Source organism: Prionailurus bengalensis, chromosome C2, assembly GCF_016509475.1.
Source record: "Prionailurus bengalensis isolate Pbe53 chromosome C2, Fcat_Pben_1.1_paternal_pri, whole genome shotgun sequence".
NCBI classification, from domain to species: domain Eukaryota; kingdom Metazoa; phylum Chordata; class Mammalia; order Carnivora; family Felidae; genus Prionailurus; species Prionailurus bengalensis.
In genome coordinates this window covers 61,159,688-61,186,697 of record NC_057350.1, presented here as the reverse complement: position 1 = coordinate 61,186,697, position 27,010 = coordinate 61,159,688, and the positions used below count along the sequence as shown (strand labels likewise).

General features: G+C 39.8%; 1 protein-coding gene across 5 annotated transcripts in view; it reads left to right on the top strand.

The window, feature by feature from the left end:
- Window positions 1-27,010, top strand: part of ZBTB20 (zinc finger and BTB domain containing 20) — a 785,615-nt gene that overhangs the window by 605,574 nt on the left and 153,031 nt on the right. For all 5 annotated transcript variants that reach the window (XM_043595979.1, XM_043595980.1, XM_043595985.1 and 2 more), the window contains one exon: window positions 1,430-1,469. The gene's annotated coding sequence lies outside the window, so the exon portion shown is untranslated. The remainder of the gene's footprint in view (window positions 1-1,429; window positions 1,470-27,010) is intronic.

Here is a 27,010-nt window from a genome sequence, read left to right as displayed (position 1 = left end):
ACTTACATGTGCATGTACAGGGTTTCACCTCAGCCATAAAGAGGAAACTTTTTCTTTGGAGGAATCTCTATGATAGTGCACCTGTCTAGAAAACTTGTTGAGAAGTGAAATCTCTTTAATTGACAGGGGTGTTTGTTGTTGTTGTTGTTGTTGTTCTGTTTTGGGTTTTTTTGTGTGTGTTTTTTTGTTTTTTTTTTTTGTTTTTTTTTTTTTTTTTGCTTTTAGCCTTATTCTATGCCAAACTATATAATCATATCTCTGTACTTGATCTCTTTTAGTATAATTTGTTTTGCATATTTTTAGAGGCCTTATATATAAGTGGTTAAAATCATGGTGTCAGAGAGGAAAGAGTTCAATCAGCATATATTAAATCCTTGATATATTTGAGTGGGGTGTGGGTGGGGAGACCTGCTTTGTTTTTTTCAGTATCCCTGTTTGGTTTATTAATTTCTCATGGATCTTCTGTTACTTCAGTTTTATTTTTCCATAAGAGAAGCTGTCAAAACAGTAGTGTGAGCAGGCCAGTCCCATCATAGCTCATTTGGCTTGTGAGTTGAAGATGACAAAGGAGAATTATCTGATTTGAAATACAGATGGAGGAACTGTTAAGATCAACTCCCTGCAAACCTGAGGTTTTCATCCTTAGAGATGTGTTTTGGGAGACAGATGCTTTCATTTAAAATCATTTTGTCAGCGGGGACATTCCTAGGCTGGAGAGAAGGGGCAGATGAGGCAGTATATGGTCCTCAGTGGGCACCAAGCCGACAAGAGGCAACATTACACCAAGTCCTCAGTTGAGGGCCAATGATACACGTACATGTTGAATTTTTCCAGAGGGTCTTCTGCGCATTAAACATACTGTATTTACCCTTAAAAGAGCCAACATTAATCAGTTTCATTCATCTTTGTCAAAATTATCTAAGATTTGCCCTGTGCTATGTGGGATGGCCGTTACCTATTCTCATCAGTGCTGCCCAATAGATATTTATGGAGTGATAGAAATGTTCTCCCTAGAAGGCAGCCACCAGCCACAGGTGGCTATTGAGCACTTGAAATGTGGCTAGTGTGACCAGGAATTAACCATTTAGTTTTTTACTAAATTTTAACTAATTCAAATAGATAAGTATAGTTAGTGGCTACTGTTCTGAGGAGCACAGCTCTAGAAAGTACTCACACCATTCAGATCAGAATGAAGTTAGCAAAGAAGGAGGTTGGCATGCCATGTGCTGGAGTGCTGTGTTGGTCATATAGCAGGAGGTCATGGCCTTTGGAAAATTGTATGGGGCTGGATCTCTTTTTCCTTGGGCTCCAGGTAATAAAACAGGTTCCTACTGTTAACCCTTAGGAGCAACCAGTTCTGTCTACAACTTAGATTCGTTCTCCTTCCCCTCACTGGGTTTATTTTTAATTCCTTGTTTTTGTTTTTCAGTTCCTTGACCATCAGTCTATGGCCTGCCCCTTCTCTTTCTGTAAGTAAAAGTGGTTTCTTTACTTTTCCATAAAGTGTCATATTTGGGAAATTCAGATCTTTATTGGCATGGTTTCTGGTTGACTTTGTTGTGGTTTCCAGCACTTCTTCACTATGTATTAGCTTACTTTGGGTTTGGAATTGATGCTGTTGGTGCTGGTAGTAGTTGCTATCCATGAGTGAGCTGGAAAGCCCAGGGCCCGGGCGTTGGACTACATAAAGACTGCATTTTTCTCAGCGGCAGCTGCTGTTTGCAGAAGTCACTGCTCCTCTAAACCATAGCCTGCATTCTTCAGTCAGATATCAGCAATAGTTGGGCTTTTGCTCCACTGTCAATCAATGGGCAATTATTTATTCATCAGCTATATACCCATGTCTACATCCCGTAGTTTTTAATTTCAACTTCTACATCACATCTTTCATTTATGGACAAAATTTCCATACCCTTTTACTAAGAAGTGCAAGAGTGAACTATAAGGCTTGACCCATTTAGGCTAAAGTTGTGTGTGTAATCACAAGTCCAGGGGGAAAAAAAAGAAAGAGAAAGCCAGGATTACATCTGCCAAGAGGTTTATAGAAGGTACCATCCTTTTTCAAAAAAGATGGGGAGTCATTTGAAAAAGGAGAAAAAACGAGAGAGAAAACTTGATTTCAGATGAAAAGAGAGAACATTTATTATTTAAAGCCCAAATCAGGCTGCATCGAATGTGTTGGATAAGTTTTTACCTTGGGCTGCTTGAAAGAGATTCTGTGGCAGTGAACCCAAATAACCATAGTCACTCACTGCATGAGACAGTGCCCAAGACACGCTACAGGTGGTGGCAGTCACCTTCTGTGATAAATAAGCATCAGATCTTCCCAGCTGCTTCTCCCTCTCTGGTGAACACTGTCCCTGATTCACAACATTCTGTCCTGCTTCACTGACTTCTCCGAGGTGTTTCTTGTGTGGTCCTCATTTGCACAGAAAGGGGGTCCCATGGCTCTCTTGCACGTGTGTGGCTTCCACTAACATTCCTAGAGGCATGTTGCAGATACACTTAAGGGAGCAGAATCCCCCCCAAGGACGGACACTAAGACTGAAGTCCAAAGTGACAGCCGTTTGACAGAGAAAGGAGATTGGTGAAACTCCCCAAGGACGACGGGTGCTGTGTGTAATGCATTTATACAGCAGGGCCGGATCCTCCCTGTCCCTGGCAGGTCTTGTTATTCCTTATTCTCCATGTTGATAGAGCGGGTCTGTCAATGCTTTGGAGGGTGTGAATGTACATGCTTCTGGTTACCACTTTGTGTTTCCGTGTCCCTCCTTCAGTTACCTAGCACTGCATATTTCTAGTCCTCTGACTGGCAATTCATTTTTGTTACAGTTCTTTTGTGTAAAAACAGTTCACAGAATAGCTCCGTGTTAGACAAGGCATTAATCCTCACATCACTGGGGATGAGTCAGCACAGTGCACTCCTGCCCGCACGGCTCAGCTATTATGACGTCAGCACCGTAGGGCAAGCCTCAGACACAAGCAGTACAGGGGACTGGAGACCTGTGTCACAGATTAGAAATCGAGGGGGAGACCTTTGAGATAAAAACGTAATTGAAAGGCTGTTTCTGGCTCATAGGAAAATGTGAAACTGATTCTATGATACCTCCACCATTAATCAGGCAGCTTCTAGAGAGATCCTAATTTTTAACCAGAGATAAAGCTGGGAGAATGACCTGTAATGGGGCTGATAGCCCACTCCTGTACCCCCTAACCTTGTCCCACCCCTGGGCCAGGCTTCATGCTTGCTTGGGTTGTTCCAAATCCCAAGGCTGCTTTTCTTTCAAGGGTGACAGGGCCTGTGATAGCCCTGCTGTCCTCAAGTGCCCCACAGACACAGCTGATGGCTCCAGGGGTGGTGCCCCAGATACCTATCAAAGGGAAAAGAAAAGTTCCTGGGAACAGATCAGAACATTATCTCCCCAGCGCTTCTAGCTCCTAGTGCCTCTTCAATGGCCTTCTCCAGACAGGTGCAGAATGCTGCCTTCTCTCCTGGCACTGCATTTAGTCCAAAGTCCCAATCCGGATTTGACACAGATTTCAATGGGAGCTGAACAGCTTCCAGATGTTCCCCCCAAGAGTTTTCTATTCCGTTACTCTTTAGCAGAAACAAAGAGGAGCCTGCCGTAACCTGCCACGCTGCCTGGAAGCAGGTAGCACAGACTGAGCCTATTTGAGAAACCAGGTTATTATAAATTAGACCTCTCCACGATTCAGACTCAGATTCATTCTCAGAACAAAACCTTCCGGTATTGAAAACTCCATGTTGAAAAGGCTGCAAATTCACTGCCTCAGTGGCATTCTCTGCTAACAAGACATTCCTCCATCACACTCTCTATCCCTCATTCTTCCTTTCACCCTGTGAGAACCGCCAGAAAGTGCCTTACTGCTGCGATCTTCTGCCTTCCTTAGATTGCTAATAGGCTCCATGCTTAGCTTATAGAGGCTAACGCTACAGCTTGGCTTCATTTTGATTAATTATCATGCACAGCTCTTTATTCAGTTTTCAGTCAACAAACATTTATGGAAAGCTAGTTATTGTGCGTCATTCCTGGAACTCCAAGATAAATAAGAAATGCTCCCTATTGCTAAGAATCTCACGGTCTGGTAGGGGTGATAAATAGTAAATAAAGGCTATAGCATGTGATGGACACTGGAATGGAGGCATAAACAAGATGTAACAAGAGGAGCAAGGAGATAGTACAAAGGTGTAACAAGGAGCAAAGAGAAAGGAGTGCCCACTTGCAAGCTGGATCTAAAAGTCTACAGAATGGGGGCGCCTGGGTGGCGCAGTTGGTTAAGCGTCCGACTTCAGCCAGGTCACGATCTCGCGGTCCGTGAGTTCGAGCCCTGCATTAGGCTCTGGGCTGATGGCTCAGAGCCTGGAGCCTGTTTCCGATTCTGTGTCTCCCTCTCTCTCTGCCCCTCCCCCGTTCGTGCTCTGTCTCTCTCTGTCCCAAAAATAAATAAACGTTGAAAAAAATATATTAAAAAAAATAAAAATAAAAATAAAAGTCTACAGAATGAATTGCAGTTTGCCAAGTCAGTGTAGGGGAAGAAAAAGAAAAGGGCATCATAATCACAAAAAAAGCAAGAGCATTTACAAAGTCAAGAGTGTCCAGCAGCAGCCTGCTCCAGAGGACAGTAGTTTAGTATGGCCAGAACATGGTGGTTGAAAGGGGAGCCTGGGAGATGAGGCTGGAAAGTGGATAGGAGGCAGATTGCGGAGGGTCTTGTCAGCCATGCAGGGGAGTTTAGATGTGATGCTGCAGGCTTGAGGAGGCTTTGAAGAATTTAAAGCAAAGAGTGCTCTGGCTATGCAGAGATGGCTGATTGGGAAAAGGGAGACGGGGTCACAAGTGAAAACAAAGGGCCCGGACTGTACAGTGGGGGTGGGAGCGAAGAAGAGAGGCTATCTGGTAGTGTTGACATAGACACTGACATCTGCATGATGCCAGCATATCTTGGCCCAGTGCACAGTCCCTGCCTTCTAGGAGAAAGGTTGATGTGTTATGTGGGGCCAAATTTCAGGCCAAAACACTCTTTACAGGAGCTCCAAAAGAGACCTGAATTTGAATCTGACCTCACTCTGAGATGCTGCCTGCTGGTCTCCAGAGATGTGTGACTCCTTTTCCATAGTAAATTTGGGGGAGTGCCAGGCAGATAAGGAAGAAGCCATTTCCAGTGTCCCGCTTTTCCCTTCTTTCACCTGAAAATGAAACAATTTCTCAGTAATGTCCCCCTACAGCCAAGCAATACCCAACTTCCTATCATTTGTCTATACTGTCCTTTTCTAAGAAGTTCCAAGCCATTGAACTGAATGGCAACATATATACTGCTGGTGTTCAAACAGTTCAGTATGTCTCTTCCTTCTTTCTGAATTAGAGTTCACCATAAATGTGCTTTTCTCTTGTTCACTTTGGGCTGCCAGGACAATTTAAAGGAAATTTTCAACAGCTTATGTTTCATGGACCATGTTCTCTTTGCAAATGGGAGGGTATGTGTGGGTGTGTTTAAGTCTTCTCTATATTGCTTTCTGGAGAAAGGTTTGAGAAGATGAACAAGATGAGGAGTAGGGACCTATTGAAAGCCCAGGTCCCCCCAGTGACCTGAGTGTAGACTGTAGGCTGGTGATCAGATGGTCAATTATGTGTTTGTCAAAACATAGTGGGCTACATTCCAGACTGCCAGCTTTGGAAGCCCAGCTTCTGCCAACCAAATGTCATCTGGGAACATGCAACACTGGGCACTGTGAAGGAGTTTGAAATAGACCATGCCACAGCCAACCTACTGCCAGTCTTATAGCACCAATATGGCATGCACAGCCGGGCCCCATGTTTCAGAGCTCAGGAATTCACTGTACTAAATTCAAGAGGTCAGATGGGTTCATGTTTTCAAAGGCCCTGTTCTCTGCTTTGAACATTGTGACTTGCTCCTCAGTGACTTCCAAGTGATTTTTCCAGTCATATCTCTGTGGAAACCACCCTTTTTGTGATGGTTATGAGAGCCTTGTAGAAGTCCCAGAGGAAAGAAAAATATACATACTCACTCTGACAATGACTGTGATTCCGACAGAGGGATTCCAACTCTTAGGAAATTACATTAAAGGTGCATAGCTTTTAAAATATCAGGAACCACCTTGGCAACTTATAAAAAGCAGAAGGGCTTTGCCTATTTTATAAAGTGATTTGCATATACCTGCATAAATAATGTTCCCACCTGTACTTTTATGCATTTAGGTTGAATAAATTAAATTCAGTGATCTTTAAAATATTCACTGTCTTTCATTGCTCAGATACCATTTTCAGGACCCTTCCTTCTAATTTTTTTTTTTCCTGAGGTAGTAGTGGCGGTTTTTTTTTTTCAATCTTTTAACTAATTCAGAGAATCAAAACACACTACAGACCAGCCTACCACACCTAGGAGCATTGCTTCCCTCTGCTTGCATTTCTCTTAGCCTTCTACCTATCAGACCATGAGTATACTATGTTTTTCATAAAGGAAAATAGGGGAATATATTATCAAGATGAAAACTCAGCACATAACAAGATTAAGCTTCACTACCTATATGTATCCAGACTTGTGCTGATACACATCTCAGGGACATACTCATATTAACCTTTTTCCCCCCTTTAGCCACTGCGACCACCCCTTCAGAAACTATCCAGCCACTAACCCATATTAATTGTAACTTGATCCTTCAAACCACAGCTTGGTCAGTGGGCCAGCTTCAAGCACAATCATCCTGTAAGATATTATTAAGCACTTACTAAATACAAAGAATTGTGTTTAGTATGGGGTTAAAACATAAATCTAAGACATTGCCCTTGCTTGCTCTTAAGGAACTCAAAATTGGATTAGCAAAAGAAGTTATACTGTTGAGTATTCCATATGCATATAAGACAGTAAGTGACAGTTCCAAAACAAATGATACAGTCCAGGAAGTACTATAGGATTTCATTCATGAAAGAGGCCTTGAGGGCTGGAAAGTTTCATGTAAAATATGATTTAGCTGGGTCTTGAAAAATGGCTAGAATAAAAAAAAATGATGAAGAGCAAAAAAAATGATATTCCAAACAAAAGAATAAACCTAAGTTTTGGAATATTTGAATGGGTCCAATAAATGGCACGGCTCTTTCCCACTCAAGTTCTAAACCCGTTGAAAAATAAGACAAAAGAACTTATAACCTAGGGACCAAAAATTTTTGGTAAGGCTTGGTTGAAAGATGTAGGATGGATGAGAGATAAAATGGGCTCATTGACTCCCTTCCCTTCTATCTATACTTTGAAAAAGCCCTCCCAAAGGAAAATTGAATCAGCATAAGATCAATGCTCTTTCAGGTTACTAACTCCCATTGTAGGAAAAGAAACAGAAAGAGGCTAAACTCCTGCTGTTACAAACCTCAATATCAGTTCCCCTAATTAAGAGACATGGAGCAAGAGCGATCTTATCCACAAGATGATTCACCTCCATGGGGAACTGTAAGGAATGAGGCAGAGACAAATTATGTTCAGAAAACTTCCTTCTGAACACTAGGAGTTGGGAAGAGGCATTCCAGCCAGCCCCCTGATGCACGGTCTGGAAAGCAAGAGAAGGAAGTACTGAGTGAGATGAAAATGTGAACCATAGCCAAAAAGGTACCATCTAAGGAGACATACCTTGGGTTGGAGCCTGTAGCCATAGGATTATTGGAGATCTAAACTGAGGGTTTCTTTTTAGAGTCTCAAAGTTACCTGAATCATAACCCCAGGACACAGGCAAGAAATTAAGATAATGGACTAAAATCTCATTGGGAAAAAATATAGAAAAATCTTGTCTTTAGTTAAACTAATAATCACAGTAAGAATTAGCATGTGTTGAATGCTTGACTTATTTTAGGCACTGGACAAAATACTCTTAACAGCTACCTGATTTAACCTTTAGAGCTAGTCATTAGGTAGATGCTATTGTGATCCTAATTTTGAAGATGAAACAGAGATTTAGCATGTTTGAGTAATTTTTTTCAAGAATGCCTAGTGAGTGATAAAGATAGAATTTGAATACAAGACTATCTGTCTTAAAGTCCTTGGCCAAATTTGATCAGACACAAAGTGAATGTCTACTAAATGCTGAAGATAATGGAAAGCAAAACAGATATGGTCGCTGCCCTACTCGACTTACAGTCTAGGGGATGGAAGGCATGCTAATCAAATGGTCACACAAAAGAACTTGTAATTACAAACTGTGCTTGCCCCTATGAAATATAAGTTCCAGGGGCTCTAAGAGCAAATAGAAGAGGGGAATCTAAGTGAGTCTAGGAGTTCACAAGGACCTTCCCTGGTAAGTGACATTTGAGCTACCATCTGAAGATGAAAAACAAGAAGTGAGATTAGGTGGTGGTAGAGGTTTCCAAGGAGAGGGCACAGCATAGGTGAAGGCATCAAATAGAGCTGTATCGAGAGAATGAAGGGAAGAGCAGCTCAGGCTGAGGTTGAAAAGACATATAAGGATGTCAGCATCTTTGTAGGCTGTATTAAAGACCTCCCTAAGAAAAAGAAAACTTAAGAAGGAATGTGCCATGATCAATTTATATTCTATTTTTTAAGTTTAGTTATTTATTTTGATAGAGAAAGCAGGGGAGGGGCAGAGAGAGAGAGAGAGAGAGAGAGAGAGAGAGAGAGAGAGAGAGTCCCAAGCAGGCTCCATGCTGTCAGTGCCGAGCCCAACGTGGGGCTGTTTCACAAACTGTGAGATCATGACCTGAGCTGAGATCAAGAGTCAGATGCTTAATTGCCACCCAGGAGCCCCAATTTTGTATTCTAAAATGATTGTGCTACTCTTGCACATTTATTGCAGACAGATGGAAACATCCACACAACAACCTGTACACCAATGTTTGTAACAGCTTTATTCATAATATCCCCAGACTGGAAACAACCCAAATTACCTTCAATGAGCAAGTGTTTCAACAAACTGTGGTATATCCATACCATGGAATACTACTTAGTATTAAAGGGTAACCCTTGATACATACAACAACTTGGATTAATCACAAAGGTATGCTGAGTGAAAAAAAGCCAATCTTTTTTTTATTATATACTTTATGATTCTATACTTTATGATTCTATACTTTAAGATTATATACTTTATGATTCTATTTATATGGCATCCTTAAAATAACAAAACTATAAAGATAGAGAACAGATTAGTGGTTGGCAAAGGTTAAGGAGTGGGGAAGAGATGGAGCTGCCAATGGCTGTCAAAAGGTAGCACAAGATAGCCTCACGATGGCACTATTCTGTATCTCCACTATAGTGGTGATCATGCAAAACTACATAAGAGATACAGTTGCACTGAACTACACACACTCGAAGTGCATATAAAACTGGTGAAATCTGAATAAGATGGGTAGATTGTACCATTATAAAACCAAGGTCAATCTCCTGATTGTGATATTCTACTCTAGTTATGTAAGATATCGCTATTGGGTGAGACTGGGTAAAGGGTATACCAGATCTCTCTGTATTATCTCTTACAACTGCATATTAATCTGCAATAATCATAAAATTAACATTTAAAAACAAAAAAGCCCAAACTAGTCCATCGTTGTGAATGGTTTCACAGGAGCAAAAATAAGGAAGCTATTATAGTATAACAGACAAGAGATAGACTAGGGCAATTACTGGGAATGGAAGAAAAATAAATGGAACCAAGAGATAATATAGAAGCAAGATATACAGGATGTTCTCATGGACTGGATGTGGGAGATGGAGGAGAGAGAAAGAGCAACCGTGACTACTGGTTTATGCTCATAAAACTGTATGGAGGTTGGTGCCACTCACAGTTATGTGAAATACCAAAGGAGAATGGGAATTGAGGGAAGATTACAAGGTCTGTTTTTGAGATATCTAGTGTGAGGCATTTCTGGTAAAAATAACTGAGCATATTGAATAGGCAGGTTAATATACACAATTGGATATTAGAAGTACAGTGAAGGCAAATGAGGCTGTCGGCAGGGATGATACTGCCTAGGAAACAGGGTTCCATGGAGAAGAAAGCCCAAACCAAGACTTGAAGAACTCTTAATATTTAATCAGCGGGTAGAAAAAAAAAATGAGGCCGTGAAACACCCTCAGAAGGAACAGCTAAGGAGATAGTAGGAAAACCAGAAAACATTGGCACACACGTCAAGAGAAGACAGCATTTTGAACAAGGTGGTCTGTAGTAAGACATGCTGCTGAGAAGTCAGTCAGAGACTGAAAATTGCATTTAGTATGTTAATGTGGAGGTTGCTGTTGACTCTGGCAAAAGCTGTTTTGTTGAAGTGGTAGAAGCAATAACCTGTTTGTAATGGTATGGGGAAAGAGTGAGAGGTAAAGAAATAGAGAGCAAATGTGGGTAACTCTTAGAAGCTTTACTATAAAGGAAAATGAGCTAGAGTCATGCTTTGGGAAGGAGAGAGTGAAGTCAGAAGATTAGAGAAAAATGGAAATATTGGTATTTTTGTATGCATATGGGAAGCATACAGTAGAGAGGAGAGATTCAGTTTATGGAAGGGAGAAGAGGTTGGGATGATTAGTAATGTAAGATTCCTGGTAAGCCTAGAGACATGGAATCCTGAGCATAAATGAGGGATGGGAGGACGCACATCTCTTCTACCGCTACAAGAAAGAAAAAGGAAAGGATGGGGGCAGATGTGTGCCACATACTGAGAGGCTGAGTGGTTTCTCAAATGATAGCTCCTGGGTGTCAGGGTCCTGCTAAGAATAAGTGAGGTGGAGATTTGAGGAAAGTGAAAGTTTAAAATAGTTCTTGGGACAAATGGGACACTAAGTTGACCAGAGCAACCTAGGAGCATTCTCCTTGGCAATATGGAAGGCCTAGGTGAGTCTGGAGGGTTAATGTTGATATCCATCTGTCTTGGGTGATTTTCTCCAGCAATTCAGTGACCAAGGTGGCAGTGCAGAGAGATGAGTACCTGAGTTCAAATTCAAATGGGGTTTTACCCAGTACGTGTGTAAAGATTTAGGGGTTTTAGTTTCTTTCTCTCTTTCTTCCTTCCTTCCTTCCTTCCTTCCTTCCTTCCTTCCTTCCTTCCTTCTTCCTCCCTCCCTCCTTCTCTTTCTTTCTTTCTTTCTTTCTTTCTTTCTTTCTTTCTTTCTTTCTTTCTTTCTTTCTTTCTTTCTTTCTTTCTAGCTGAGGCCAAAATAAAAGGGCAGGAAAAAGGCTCAGTTCAGTTCTCCAAGTATCTAGGGAGCACCTATATTACACGAAGCACTGTATTGCATACAGAAAAAAAACAGAGGTGAATAAGGCACAATCCCTGCCCTAAAATAGCTCATAGTGTAGGGTAGTTTGGAGGTTGCCATTTGGCCCAAAAGTCCAGGAACACATGGTTAGATAACTTCTATCAAAAGACACAGAAACCCATGTCATTCCTTCTTTCTTCTGGCTGCTCCTTCCTCCCACCCTGGCATTACCTAGTTACTTTCTTGCCTTCTCAAAAAATATCTACTGCCTGCCTTATTGCCAAGCCTCTAACATGCATCATAAACATGTGAGTGACAATTCTGACTTCTCCCATCATCATTTTGCTAAAATATGATCATTTAGGAACAATTAGATGATCTATTTGAAGTGTGATGTTAGTACTGTGTGAATTTTCCCTAAATGTTAAGAACTGGCATCTAACTGTACAGAAAGGCTATTTATTTAAAAGAGGGAGAGAGAGAGAGGAAGAGTGGGTAGGCAAGAGGAGGAAGAGAAGAGAAAGGGAAGGAAGGAGGAGGGAAGGTAGTGAAGGAAAGGAAACTAACTACAGAAGATCTTATATTAACAGCCCATCCTGTTTTTCAGAGGAACCCCCATTCAAAATGAATAATTGAGCCTCCATTTCTAGTGGTGGCCTACATCCACAGCCTCCCCAAAGCAGCTTCCAAACCTGGAGACATACCAGAGTACTAGAGAATAATTAAATCCAGCTTCTGGCAACCTAAGACATGAACTGGAGAATGTGGAAATTCCTAATTTCCAGTAGAAGTAGGGTTCCTTACTCAGATTTATTCTGAGCATTATAAAATGGTAACAGAAAGAGGTGGTAGCAATGGTAGTTTTCCTTTATTTGAACACATTCCATTATGCTAGCTAGATTCCTCTAGGAAATGACATTAGGGCCATTTGACTCAAAACTAAATTGCAGCTACATCTGGGGTAGAATTTGGCAGCTGTTGAGCAAAGCAGCTGTATTTTTTTAATATTTACTTCTTTCATGACTCTACAATTCACACATACTGTAAAATATTAAGAAAGTATAGAGTATAGAGAAAACATCTATAATGCCACTATACAGAAACAGCTAGTATTAATAATTTTTCAGATCACCTTCTAGTCTCTTCTCTGGATTTTAACATAATTGGGCATACATTGTATGTGTAGAGTTGTATCCCATTTTTAATTAAATATTATATAAGTGCTTCCTGGTGTAATTACAAACTCTTTCTAAATGCCGCTGTAATATCCGAATAGTTTTTTTATCAATCATGTAACCCCCTAGAATTTACCGAGCTGTGCCCTCGATATACATATTTGGGTTATTTCCAGTATTTCAGTTTTAAAGTCCTATATGGCAAGAACTACAGTGTATCACCTGGAATTGTCCAACTCGAAGGAATGTTGAGGCAGGCACTGATGTCACCGATCAAGAGAGTGGAGAGGCAATGATGTCATCCTTTTAAAAGAGACACTAATCACTAATGACTATCAAACTCATATTTGAATTTTTAAGGAGCTGTTACAGGGTATGCTCTCTTACCCTCCAAGTAAAATTCTGATTTTTAGTTCTAGAGTATACACTTAGTTTTGTTTGCATTTGTTACAATGATGATATACAAAGAAGAACATAAAATTCATTCAAAATCTCACTCCACAAAGACAACCATGATTAACGCTTTAGGAAATACATTTCCATACTTACCGATTCATCTCTTTTTCTTTCTCTTTGTCTTTTTCTTTCCAAAATGAAAGGAAGAGCTGCTTACTCTCTAATCTGCTTTTTTACTCAACATTGTAATAAGCATTTTCCATTTCATAAATATACATCTACATTATCTTTTTGATAGCTACATTGTACTCTTTGGATAATTTATTTAGTCAATCACCTATTGATGGACATTTAGGATATTTGGACTTTTTGTCTAACTAAACAATGCTACAATAACTGTCTTTATACACACATACATTTTTAAAAAGCCCTGTCCTGATTATCTACTTTGGATAAATTTCTAGTAGTGGAACTATGAAAGTAAAATTTATCTATTGCTAAACTGTCCTCCAGTACATATGTATCAAGTTATACCTCCACCAATGAAAAAAGACACTTCCCATTTCCCTGCATCTTCACTAATTTGGCAAATGCCAATTTTTGTGCTTTTTGCATATAAGTGAATATTTTCATGTTGGGGGTATGGGATACTTTTTCCAGGCATGAAACCAAAGCCTAAAAACTTAAAGAAAATATATTAAATTGTAATTACATGAAAATAAAAATCACTGTGGTAGAAAAAAAAATTTTTTAACTGGGAAAAATTGTGACCTATCCCTAATATTTTAAGAGTGGTTATAAATTAACAATGAAAAGGTGAATGACACAATAGAAATTCGGAAGGGCAAACGAGCAGTCTAACACATGTTTAGCTGCTTAGTCTCATTCTTCACTGCAAAGGCAGTGCTCCCCAAAGTCCTGCGAGCACACCTCCAACACTGTTTCCTTTTCCCCAGGGGCATCACCAACCCTCACTGCCTGGGAAATACGGTGGGGAACCTGAGGAGTCTCTGGGTGGGGGACGGTTGGTACTTCTCTTGATTACACTTTTTATATTTATATTTATATTCATATTCATATTCATATTATTTATATTTATATTTATTTGGTATTGCCATCCCCCATTGAGGCAAGCTAATTGTTCACTCACATGAGTGTAAAAATGATCATCTGCGCTCTGCCATCAGACTCCAAAATCAGTAAATTATTGGGAAGGGAAAAATACACACTGGCAACATTGCCTGATCCATGTCTCCAGGGCAGAATTGACACTATTCTTCTACCAGATGTAGATAGAGATTTCTGGATGTTCTCATAAATAAAGTGCTAGAGGCCATGTCATCAATGTCCTCCACCTTTCCCTCTCTCTTTCTGACTCCCATGTGTATTGCTACATACTTAATGACATGGAATATTTTTCAGCAACTTCAGGGAAAGTGAAAGACGCTGGAGAGGCAGAAATGCCACACTGACAGCATCAGCCTCTGCTTCCACAGTACAAACTGTGACAGGGCGTCTTCCCTGCGTTTTGGGATAGGGAGTGAGCGTCTGGAATCTGGGAGTGAGTTCCCTGAGTCTTTCAGAGGAGCAGGAGTTGTACACAACTGTTCTGAGTGGTAACTGGAGCATTCTTTCAGCACAAGAATTTCATTTGCAGATGATAAGGGATGGCATGTACTCCAGGGCATTCTTTGTCCGTCTTTGGCAAAAAACTTTGTACAAGGAAGTCTTGTGTGCCTTAAATCCTTAGACAGTGTCCAGAAAGAAATAGAGGCAAAACATGTCAAACATTGTATGGAAGCCCCGTTAGGCCAACCACAAGCTAAGGCAAGCGGTAGGAACGGGGCCTAGTTAGCAGCTTATTCTCTACCTGAACAGTCTAACTCCCCAGGAGATGGGAGGAAGGATATGGTTAAGAGCCAGGTTGCAGTAGTGCCTGGTGCTGTTAGAGGCCATACAGCTAGCTCAGTGTACCCAGGGCCCAGAGTGCTAAATGTCTGGCTTTCTTATGCCCTTAGAAAACTTCACCTATTATACACCTGCCTCTACAACATAGCTTTTACTCAGAGGCCAAATGAGGACATGATTAAGGTTGAGTGCTATTAATTAATATTATGAGTATCCCTCTTGTTCTTTCTCACCCTTCTCTTTTCTTCCCCAAACATCATGGTTGCCTGTTCAAAGCTGGGGAGGGATATCTCTATCTCTATCTCTATCTCTATCTCTATCTCTATCTCTATCTCTATCTATCTCTATCTCTATCTCTATCTCTTTCTATCTCTATCTCTTTCTATCTCTATCTCTATCTCTATCTCTTTCTATCTCTTTCTATCTCTATCTCTATCTCTATCTCTTTCTCTATCTCTACCTCTGTCATCTCTATCTCTACCTATATCTATATAGTACCTACAAAATCTACTTCAAAGAAGTTTTCTACTAGGGCACTTGCAGAGGCATCTTCTACAAGAAATCTTTGCGGTGATAAAATTAAGATTTTTTTCCATTAAATTCTTCTTTTATGTATTCTTTCTCTAGCCTCTTTCTAATTCCTCATTTCTCCTAATGTGGGCACATTGACGACAAATCAGGCATAACTTCCTTATCCCAGAGAATCATTTTCCGGGTAATTATTTAGAGTGGGCCACCTTACCCCTCACACTTTAGTAGGCAAAAATCGATTCCACATTTAGTACCTCCTTGTAAATTTCTAGGATTTGGGGTATGTAGAAAATAACTATCACCTCTAAATTAAAATTGACTCTGTATTTCGAGTAAGGGAAGCATGTGTCTCATGAGAGAATTTGAGGAAAAGGTACACATAAATGTTTTAACAATGTCCTTTGGTCTGGTCCTTACAAGGAAGTCTAGGACACATAAGAGAAGTAATGGGAAATCTGCAATTAAAATCCTCTTCTGGGATTTTTTTCCTCTTCTTTTTTTCACATCATCACAAGCCTTGGATAATGTCTACTATATTGGTTCTTCACCAACAGCTTCCACGTACTCCTCTAACCAGTTTTATAACAGTACTTTTTGGTAACCATTAGGAAGAATCATAATGCTATTTACTTTTCCCAAAATGCATGAAGCATCTGTTAACAGGGTGTCTGCATACTGTCTATGCATCTACATATAAAGAATTGATTTCTTCATCATCTTACTACCACCAGTCATGAACATCACTCATCTAGAATATATTCAGAGGCCAGCCATCTCACAGCGGGCAGTGTGTTTACCACTCTGCCCTAGCTCTCTAATACACCTAGGGAAAGAGTTTCAGAAACATACACCAACATCCAGAAAACTACTTCAGAGATATGAATCTTGGTGCAAGAATCCAATAGTAATCTTCTTGGCCACTATTATTTGGAATTTTTCCCTTTTACCCAAACAACAAAGAACTACAGCCAAAATACTTGGAAGAATTCCTTTTGAGCCCTTTTGGTGTTGGATTCTGGTTTATTCCTTCTTAGAAAATGGGGGATTACATTTAAATTCCAGATAAATGTTTTTACCTAATAAGAAACGAATGTGTACTTTTTGACTATTACAATAAAATTAAATTTCATGAAGTGCGACATCTCACACTCCTCTCCAGTCTGGGATCACCAAGAGATGAAGGTCTCCTTTAGTGAGGAGACAGAGAGGATAGCCCCCCAAATGCATGTGAACTTTAAAACAGGAAGGGATGCAACTAGAAACCAGAAAAACAACAGAGCACTATGCACATCAACAGTAGCAGCAACCCTAAAATGAATTAGGCTTTAGTTAAGATGAAATAAAAAACATGCACTGTAGATACTCATCCATTTTGAGGACTGTGCAGAGTTTAGTTCTTCTCAACTCTTAGCAAAATTCTTTTTGTAAAAATAACTTGATCTAAGAAAGATTTCCCCACACCACAGTCAGATTATTTCATGGGAACAGTACACCCATTGGCAGACCACACTGACTTGTGGACCGGCCTGAGGATCCAGGGAAAATAGACTGAGTGACCCAGAGGGACAGAGTCAGGGCCAGCTGTGGACAGGAGTCTTCACCATATTCCAAAAGCTACCCCAGATCAGCCATTTATTTTCTTTCCTAACAATAGGCATTGGAAAACTTAAAGATCAAAGTTCCTTTTAAGGCCTGAGCTATTGATGTATTTAAATAGAGATTATTTCTAGGTCAGCTACAACTACCTTTGTCGGTGGTTCAGGCCCTCAAAGCAGTCCCATACAGGAACACATGCACACACATACACCCATGCACACTCAATCTATTGATGCAAGCTTTTCGTGTACCTGTTAGATGCATTACAAATTTGCTTTTAATGGGGCCTCTCTGCATTCCAACAGAAATATTTCTGGATCTCTCCTGGCTCCCACAACATTTGCTGGGTGCACATTTAATAGGTTTTAGCTTTACTGCCTGAAGATGGAATCAGGGACATCTACCTGCACATGACAGTGCTTTGGCTCTTGCAGTTGCAGAACTTAATGTATGTATCAGTAATGAAAATCTTAATTAAGAAAGCTGCATCATTGTCCACGAACACTCATTTTTCTCCCCCTGCAAAGCCCTTTGTGTATTGCAGTATATACCTGGTCCAGACAGACAGAGCCCTCGAAGAGCTTGTCTGGCAGATCTTCTCTTGATTATTAACAGCTAGCAAATGACAAAGTCTCACTCTCCTTTTGTCTTGAAGCTGAGGCTTAGAACAGCAGAGCACACAATGTACTGTAGGGTTTGTTTGTGTTTTTTTAAACTCGCTTTTATTACGTTGGTGGGTTTAAAAATCCGACAGTGTTGATCAAAACTAATTTAGGTAACTTAGAGTTGCCAAAACACTAGCAGATGCATATTTACACATATACTCTCAGAGAAATGTAATTTTCCATATAGAAACAATGCAAAAACATAAGAAAGGACAATTTTAAGCTGTCTGCCTGTGTTTCTGATGCCTTTGGCCTCCAGTGCTTGAAGCCTGCCATATCCCTACTTATGTGACCTTTGCAGTTACTTCTTTCCCTGTGCCAATGAGCATGAGCCAATTTGTCATTTGTGCAGACAGTAAGAAGCTTTGGAAAATGGAATAACTTTAGGGAAACAACAAAGCATACCCATAAAAAATTGAAAGACTTATTAAGAAGGCCGTTTGAAAAGGTGGCCTGTAATTGTATTTATGAAACAATGGCCAATTATAATATTTTAATAATGCCCAAATCATAATTCCCAAAACATTAAGTTAATTTACTTAAAATTCTCCTAAAAGCTTCAAAGCATTTCACTCTTCAAAAGTAGCAACTCCTACTATTAGTTCCATGACCTTGAACCATGACCTGCATCATAAGGATAGAGACTAATGTCTCATTCGCTTGTGTATTGTTCGGTCTTCCGCATTTTCTAAGTCTCTGGTCTATAGCATTAACCATTTTCTGGAAAGGCCATGTAAATAATTGAATTGGGCTCTAGCCATATACTTAGATATCACTTCTACTGGAATAGAAGGACATGGCTACCTAGAGAAGGTCTGGTAATAAATATCTAGGACCTGTCTTATTACCATATGTATACTGTGCTCATTAAGAGGGGAGCAGACAGACTGTCTAATGGCACTAGTGTGATCTATTTATTTACTCTACTTCTTGGAACTTAACATGCTTTAGCTCATTTATTCAAAAATCACTATAAAGGTAGGTAATGGTCAGTTCTCTGCATTTCTATAGCACAAAAAAATTATATAAATATTCTTTGTGTCATATATGAGGAAGACCTTATGGGAAAATTGTCTTTTAATATTCTGACATTAAAATCTCATGGTTGCACTCAGTATTTTTAATTAAGGTTAAATATGAAAAGTAAATAAAACTAGACTTATGATTTTATACTGGAGCCACAATAAGAGGTTAGAAGAGATGCTACCAGGGCTCTTGGTTGCTAGATAAGAAACACTGTGAACAGGTTGTTTTACTCTGGAAGATTTTCCTTTTCAAGAACCATCTGGCCAACCCTGCCATAAATCCTAAAGCAACTGTTAAAGTAATTGGGCTAAAATACGTTGCAGGTATGTAGTGTAAAGCATGTAGTGGGGTATCAATAAATGTTTGGAAAATGAATAAATTATTAATTTATGAATGAATAAGGGGAAAAAAGAATTTGTTGGCATTTCAAAGATTAAACCAGAAGATCGGGTTTCTTAAGATTTCTTAATTTTGGAAAATCCTTGATTAGAAGTTTGATGTGTGCTGAATTTCTAGACCTTGATATTTAGCTCTCCAAACAATAAAATAATCAATGTAATTATGAAGAATCTTTTAAGATTTAAAATTTGGGTAGATAAGTTACTTTCTGCTTCTGACACACACACACACACACACACACACACACACACACACACGTACACACATACTCCCTTATACCAATGAGATAGATCTAGATGGATGGATGGTAGAATGGATGAATGGATGGGTGGATGGATAGATAGATAGATGATGATAGATAGATAGATAGATAGATATCCATGTATGTATGTAAACAACCACTGGATCACAGTTTAAAACATACAATAAAAATGTTTGAAGAAATTGGGTAGATCAAGATAGTATCTTTCCTTTTTAGCAATCTATAATTTGCTTAAAATTGAAGAGTGACTAAGCCCATTAAAAATGGCATGTAGCAGGCCTTCTGATGATTTACCCTCATCTCTGCCTTGCTGCTATACCTCAATGTGTTTCTTCATCATTTTTGTGCTTGAAATACCATATGTTGTATCAACTTTGGCCCAGTCAAGAAGCTGAGGAATCAAGTAGGTTTGGGGCCAACAAGCCTCATACAAGGAGTAAAAGATCTTTCAGAAGCATACTAACTGTAAAGATGCTCTTCAGTTCAAACCTGGCCACTCTTTGCTCTCGCACAGAAATACATTCACTAGCAGTATTATAGGTCATCCTGTCAGCAAACGTGTGTATCAGTGGTCCTCCAGAACACCGTATTTATGTTAGCACCTAATGAGATGTTCATAATGCAACGTACAGTTTATTATCTTTAAATGCCTAGGACTTCTTTATTTCAAAAGCAAGTACCTTTAAACATAGTAATGGCATTTCTCTATATGCAAACCTCTGTACATAAAAAGGTTTACATTTTAAAACAAACATGTTTTTGAGTTTTTTCCAAATTCAAAAAAAGCATCTGAAAAATTTAACAGCTGAAAAACACTTTCTCCTTGCTGGGAAAACTTAAACCTTGCTAGGCTTTATGCAACTTAAAAAAAAAATCACTTCTGTGCTGAGAACTAGCATGAGAAATCTCAGCATGAAAGGTTGTTGGAATTTTTTTTCTCATAGAGCTAAAACCAATCCTTGGTTTTAGAGTGATGCCACAATATGCATATGCTTTGTCAGGATCAAATATGATCTCATTTCAAGGGCATCCTCAATGAAAATTAGGTGGGGGTAGGGGGCATGATAAAGGCTACTTAAGCAGCAATCCAGTGTCTGAAAGCAGAGGTCGAGAATACCATTTACCATCAAGGTCTAGAAAGGCTGCTATAACCCTGAGCCGGTTGTTACTGTTTGAAAAGCCTACAGATATTTGTTTTATTATTGTCTCACTCAATCCTTACTTAGCCAAGAGGATCTCACAAGGAAGTGCTGCTCTGTGATGCTGTCCTGGAACTTGTTTTCTGTTTGTTTCAGGACTGCAATAAATGGTCTGTTACCTGCCATCATGACCGGCATGCATTTGCTGAGCAGTTTTTCAAATCAAAACAAATTATATGGCTGTGTTTCTAGAAATCTGAACCATTTTCAAGGTAGTGTAGAATTGGAAACACACACAGACCTGTCCATGCAATTGTATGTTTATACTGGACACATATGTTCAGGCACATTCAGGAAAATAGGGGAAAAGAGAATAGACAGGACAATGCAAATATAGAAAGTACAGCTTGTTCACACATTAGCAGCCCATGTTCCTAACAATGTACACACGTAGAAGTGACTTTTAAAGAAGGCCCACACTCAAGTGTAGTCCTCTTAATACTCTCCTGGGAATAAAGAACACTACGATGTAATTTTAAAAAATCATATTGGTTACCTTTAGATTCTGATAGTTTGAGTAGTGACTTACGGGGCCAGGGATGGGCAAAGAGACAACACACCTCTATTATTTACAGGGCGATTTTTGAGAGAAATAAGTCCTTCTTTGAAGACAGGCTTCAATATTTCAAGACCTCCTCAGAAAGATTTTTCAGCACCTTCTGTGCTCCAAATTGAGGCAGTTTGTATCATGTTTCAGTATAACTGAGTAACAGGCTGGCAAATTCCCTGCTTTTCTTATTCACCCAAATCCAAAATAGAACTCACAAAAACTCCCTCCTTCAAACCCCCGCCCCACAAAAACACCCCACTGGGCCCCTCCCCCAGGGAGGAACAGACCAGTCAAAAACAACCAGGAAATAGAGCCAGCCCTGAAAGACAAATCCCCAGCTGTAACTGTAGCACTTTGCTCAGTGCTGTGAGCTTGCTGGAGCTGGCACATTTTTTGTGATACAGATGCATAAATGTGCTGTCTGAGGCAGAGGGGTAGCAACCTCCCCTTTGGTAGTTCCTGTCTAGAGAGTATGACAGCATGGGGGGTAGCCTCCCCCAACCCAGAATAAAAAAGAGTTAATTTGCCATGGAACTTTTTTTTGTTTTAATCACGACCTGTGACTGAATTTTCATAATCTTTGTAGGAAGCCACCTTTTGCAGACTTTCACAGCATTTTCAAAATTCAGACTTTCACTGTCTTTGTCTTACACATACCCAAAGATGCGCACACATTTACAGATCACACATTTAAAGCGAAACATGTAAATATGGACCGCTTTATAAGTTTTCTAAAGAGCATGTATAGGTGTGTGTTTGGTAATGGATTATTTTACAGTGAACATAAGATAAACCAGTGGGAAATCATAGTTCAAAACCGAGATGTATATTAATCTTTCTGGACCATGAGATTAACATTCTTTGAAGGGCACCTTATTTTATGGAGTACCCCTTTTTCTTCTCTAAAAATTATCTTCTAGAATAAGATTTTTAAAATAAATAAGACGGACTAAAGTGAAGGGAAGGAAAAATATACTCCAACCACAGATTCAGTTAAACTTCCAAAATTGGGCCAAACATTTGTCCCAAATTCAAATCTCGTCTCTAAAGGATAAAGATTAGAAACACTGAATCTGTGCAAAAGAGCCCGAAGTCCAAAGGCCATTTCCAATAGCTGAGGGACAAATTCCAGGGGCTCAGAGTTGTATTTGACAACAGGCTCTGCCTGTTCCTGTGTCCTTTGGGACAAGTTAATTAACCTTTAAACCTCAATTCCCTTAGCTATAAAATAAGAATAGTAATAGTAATTACTTCACAGACCTCTTGCAAAGAATAAATGAGATAATACTTGTGAAGCATTTACCCCAGTATCAGCCATCATAGAAAAATGCTCCATAATGGTAATTATTAATCAAAATTATTTTAACCTTGGCAGTATCTTTGGAATTAAGTGCCTAACCTAGAGATGGAGGTGATTGCATGCTTTAGTGTGTTATTTCTGCCGTGTTTCTCAGTTTATACGTGATGATTTTTTAGAGTCACAACACATACAATTATGCAGCCGGCATTTTGTCTTTTCAAGCTGATGTTAATCACCCACTTACAGTGTGCCAGGCACTGTGAAAAGCGTTTGATGCACATCGTCTCATATAATGCTTAAAACAGTCTTTTAAGTTACCATTATTATACCCATTTTGCAGATGAGGGAACTGAAGCAGAGAAGGCATTAGCAGCTTGCGACCGTTTCATAACTACACAATAGTAGAATCAGACTTTTAACCACCCAGCTAGTACTAAACTCCAAGAAAATCATTACAAATAAACAGAAATCATTGTAAACAAGATACTTATCATAGATAAATGTATTTTTTACCTTTTTTATTTTGGACATTTCAAACATTTACAAAAGTATGAAGAACATCATAGTGAACCCCTGTGAGTTCCACACTCAGCTTCAACAATTTATCAGCTCACAGCAAATCTTGTTAGATGTATCTATATTATAAAACTGGAAATAAACTATATATTCAACTCCAGGGGACTAAGTGTATTATGACATATCCACTAGTTGGAATGTTTGAACCGTTAAAATATTTATAAAGAGTTTACAACAATAGCCTATACTTTTTATGCTATATATTAGTTAAAAGGTAGTATACCTAATTTATATACTGTATAATCTCAGCTTTAAAAAAAATTGATCTTGCAAATCTAAGATTTTTAAATTATTTTGTCTTACTGCTTTCCAATATTTACAAAATTGTCTATCATGAGCATATTTCATTTTTAATGATACAAAAATTACTTCCCCAATATTTAGGAAAATATATAAATTTACTCCTGTGTGAAGAGAGAGCTTACTTATCTGACTTCACTATGGAAAACAGTTTATGTAACAGAATATTCCATATAACAGATAAACAGAAGTTTATTTCCTCTTAATTATCAAAGGACTTTTTATTTTATTAACATTAACTTTTGATGTATAGTGCCTTAAATTTATGTGCATATCCAGCTTTCTGATAATATGCTTACCATAATTCAAACATTTTTCAATGACTCAGGGTCATCATTTTAAACAATAATTGTGTTGCGTGTCTAATGGGGATGTGGAAGTATAAAAATAATTCTGTATATTTGAATATTGTTTTGTGGTTTCCAACCAGTTCCATTTGGCATTAACCATTTGGTCCTTAGTCTATAAGATTATTTGCTTCTGTGCTTATTTACCCCCAGACTGCATAATATTTTTAGTCCTCATGTCTTCTTTTTATAGTTTTTATTTATCTTCTTTAGCTATCAAGTTACTTCTTGTTGTGCAAGCCTCTAAGATCCTCATTCCTTCTCAAATGCACTACTTCTAATCTGGTTTGGGCTAGGAAAACAACCAACATTGTTTAGGTTGCATATAAAGTCTACGCATTAACTCATTCACGTGGCAAATATTTGTGAGCGGTGCACTGTGTGAACAGCAATGGAAAGGATACACAGAAAAACAAGACACCCTGCCCTCAGAAAGGTTTAATCTAGCAGCAGAGCTGAGACCTGTGCCTACTTTGCTATAACACAGATAAACTAGTATACTGGAGTTCAGAGAAGGGCTAACGGGGGGATTTTCCAGAAGAGCTGATACCGGATTTGGGCCTTGAAAGGCAAGGAGGACTTGAGCACACAAAGATAGAGAAAAGAAAAGAGCATTTCTGAAACCATGAACAATGCTTGGAAGAATCAGAGGGGAAAGATTCTGCAGAGAAGTTAGTTGAGTTTAACTAGAGCATGCCCTGTGTAGAGGCGAGGAGTGGGAAATAAAGCGGTGGAAGCAGATGGAGACCAGAAAGTGAGAGGGCTTGATTAGCAGGCCAAGGAATTTGGACTCTATTCCGTAGACAACGGGGAGCTATTGAAAGTTTTTAGTAGGAGAGTAACATAATCAGAGCTGTGCCTCGAAAAGATTAACCTGGCAACAGTGAATAAAGCGGACCCGAACAGGGAGTGAGACCAGAGGGCACAGGTCAGGTAGGAGACAATCACAGCAATGCAGGAGAAGGCAGTGAGGGCCCTAACTAGGGCAGGGGCAGAGGGAGCGAACAGAGCTGCTGAGCTGATTTATGAGACATGGCAGAAAGAGAATTAACCTATCATCTTTGGGGAGCAAGGGGGAAGAAAGCACCAAAGACATCGCTATGTTTTTGAGCCAGAGTGGGACCATAAATGGAAGCAGAGGGCTACAGAGCAGGTGCACATTTGGGAGGAGGAGGCACGAGCTTAATTTTGAACACACTGAGACAAGGTACTGACTGGGTATCCATGAGATACCCAGGGGCTTTTGGAGACATGAGACTACAGCGCAGCCAAAAGGTCAGGCCTGGAGAAGGAGATGTGGAGTCATCTCTGTCTCAAAGACGATGAGGACAAAGAGGCAAGAAGCGAAGCCCATCAGAGAAACTTACGTGTCATTTACCTGATGCCAGATTGGGCTGAGTGCAAGTTGTTTTCACTTCCTTCCTCTTCTTAATCAGACTTGGAATGCCGCACTAGTGGCTTGGTGATGAAGGAATTATTGCATTATACATACAAACATACAAAATATATTCTAAAGTAAGGAAGTAATTTGGAATATAGCTAATGGGGTCAATTTCACATCATCCACAATCTTTATCTTCATACATAGTATATATTCCTGTGTGGCCTTAGGGAAGTCACTGTTCCTCTTTGGGTCTCAAATGTCTTGTCAGTTAAATGAAAAGGTTGATCAAGATCCTCAGAGGGCACCTGGGTGGTTCAGTCGGTTGAGCGTCCAACTTCGGCTCAGGTCATGATCTCACAGTCCGTTAGTTCGAGCCCAGTGTCGGGCTCTGTGCTGACAGCTCAGAGCCTGGAGCCTGTTTCAGATTCTGTGTCTCCCTCTCTCTGACCCTCCCCTGTTCATGCTCTGTCTCTCCTTGTCTCAAAAATAAATAAAACGTTAAAAAAAAATTAAAAAAAAAACAGATCCTCAGTCCCCATAACTGGCTGCAAGCAGCCCAAACTGACATTATATCAGATTCACTTGGGGAAGCACGGGGTGGGGGCCAAGGCTCAGGAATCTGTGTTTTTTAAACCTCCCAAGGTGATACTCATAGACAGCATGGGTTGGTAACCACCGGGCTAGGCTTCCCAGCTCCTATATTCTGAAGTGTTATCAATATTTAGACAAAATGTGCTTTTTGAGCCACAAGTCACCAATAAGAATCCAAAATAACAAATTTGCTGTCAAATTCAGTGCATCTATAACAAAGCACTCCCCCCCCCTCCCCTTTAAGTTAGGAGTAAAATACAAAGTGTATTTGAAAAGCACTGAATTTGGAAGACGCCTGTGGTGTTATAAAATAGGAAAGATATGTGTATGAGGAAGATGGAAGGGGAAGAAAACCAAGGAGGGTATGACCATGCACACATACAGCATGCTGTCCTCCAGCCACACCTGAGGAGCATCCACATTCCCAGAATTCAAGTCCACCTGTGCTCTAGAGATGATTTTATTGTTCTGGCTGTGCTTGTCGAGGCGTGTGGTCCTTGTGCTGCCTCTGATTGTACCTGTCAGATTGTATATATGAGCATTTCTGAAGTACCTGTGTAGACTGTCTTAGTCGTCCAGGCTGCTATAACAGACTGGGTAGCTTATAATAATCAGAAATGTATCTCTCAGTTATGAAGGCTGAGAGTCTGAGATCAGGGTGCCAGCAAGGCCGGTGATGGTTCCCTTCTGTTTGTTTGTATCCTCATGTGGTGGAAGGGACAAGGAAGTTCTGTGGGGCATCTTTTATAAGAACACGAATCCCATTCAGGAGAGCTCTGCCCTCATGACCTGAGCACCTCCCAAAGGCCTCTCTTCCCAACACCATTACATTGGGTATTACAATTACATCATGTGAATTTGGGGGAATTCAAACATTCCCACCACACCACAGACCCAGCACAGGTCTGGAATGACATTAAAGACCTTAATGAGATTCTACTGGGGGCACATGAGCTTTCTCATTAATGGGCTCATTCTTAACATCTCTTTGTTCGTTTTTCATCACACACCTCAGAATTAAACTTGTACCTAGCTCCTTTATTGCTTAGCATTCATGGAAGATACATTCTGAAGTCCCCACAAAAGCCTAGAGCATTCTGTACTGGGCCACACAGGTGGAAAGCAGGAGAGGGCTGAGGTATCCATTCTTTCTCCACTTTCTATATTCTTTCTCCCTTCCTCCCACTGAGGAAATAGTCTGCTGAAACTGACAGGTTGGGCTGGATTAACCTAGACTGCAGAAACAGGTTGGCATTTGGGAAATATGAGGGCTTCCAACTTTACAACTAATTGTGACATCCCATTTGCTTGACAATTCTTTATGGAGGAAATGCCACAAGTAGGGCATTCTGCTCAGTCTTTACATCAGAAATTAGCAACCGATTGTGATTTTGATTTCTCACTGGCTACTACCAAAATTCTAAACATAAGCGCAGAGTAGAATTAACGATAATGATGATGCTAGTACTTGACATTTCTGTAGATCTTCACAGTATTTGCACAGAATTAGATGTGGCGCCCTCCTACTCTCCTAGGAAAGTCCTTCTCCTCATTTGTATCACTGCCCACAACCCTT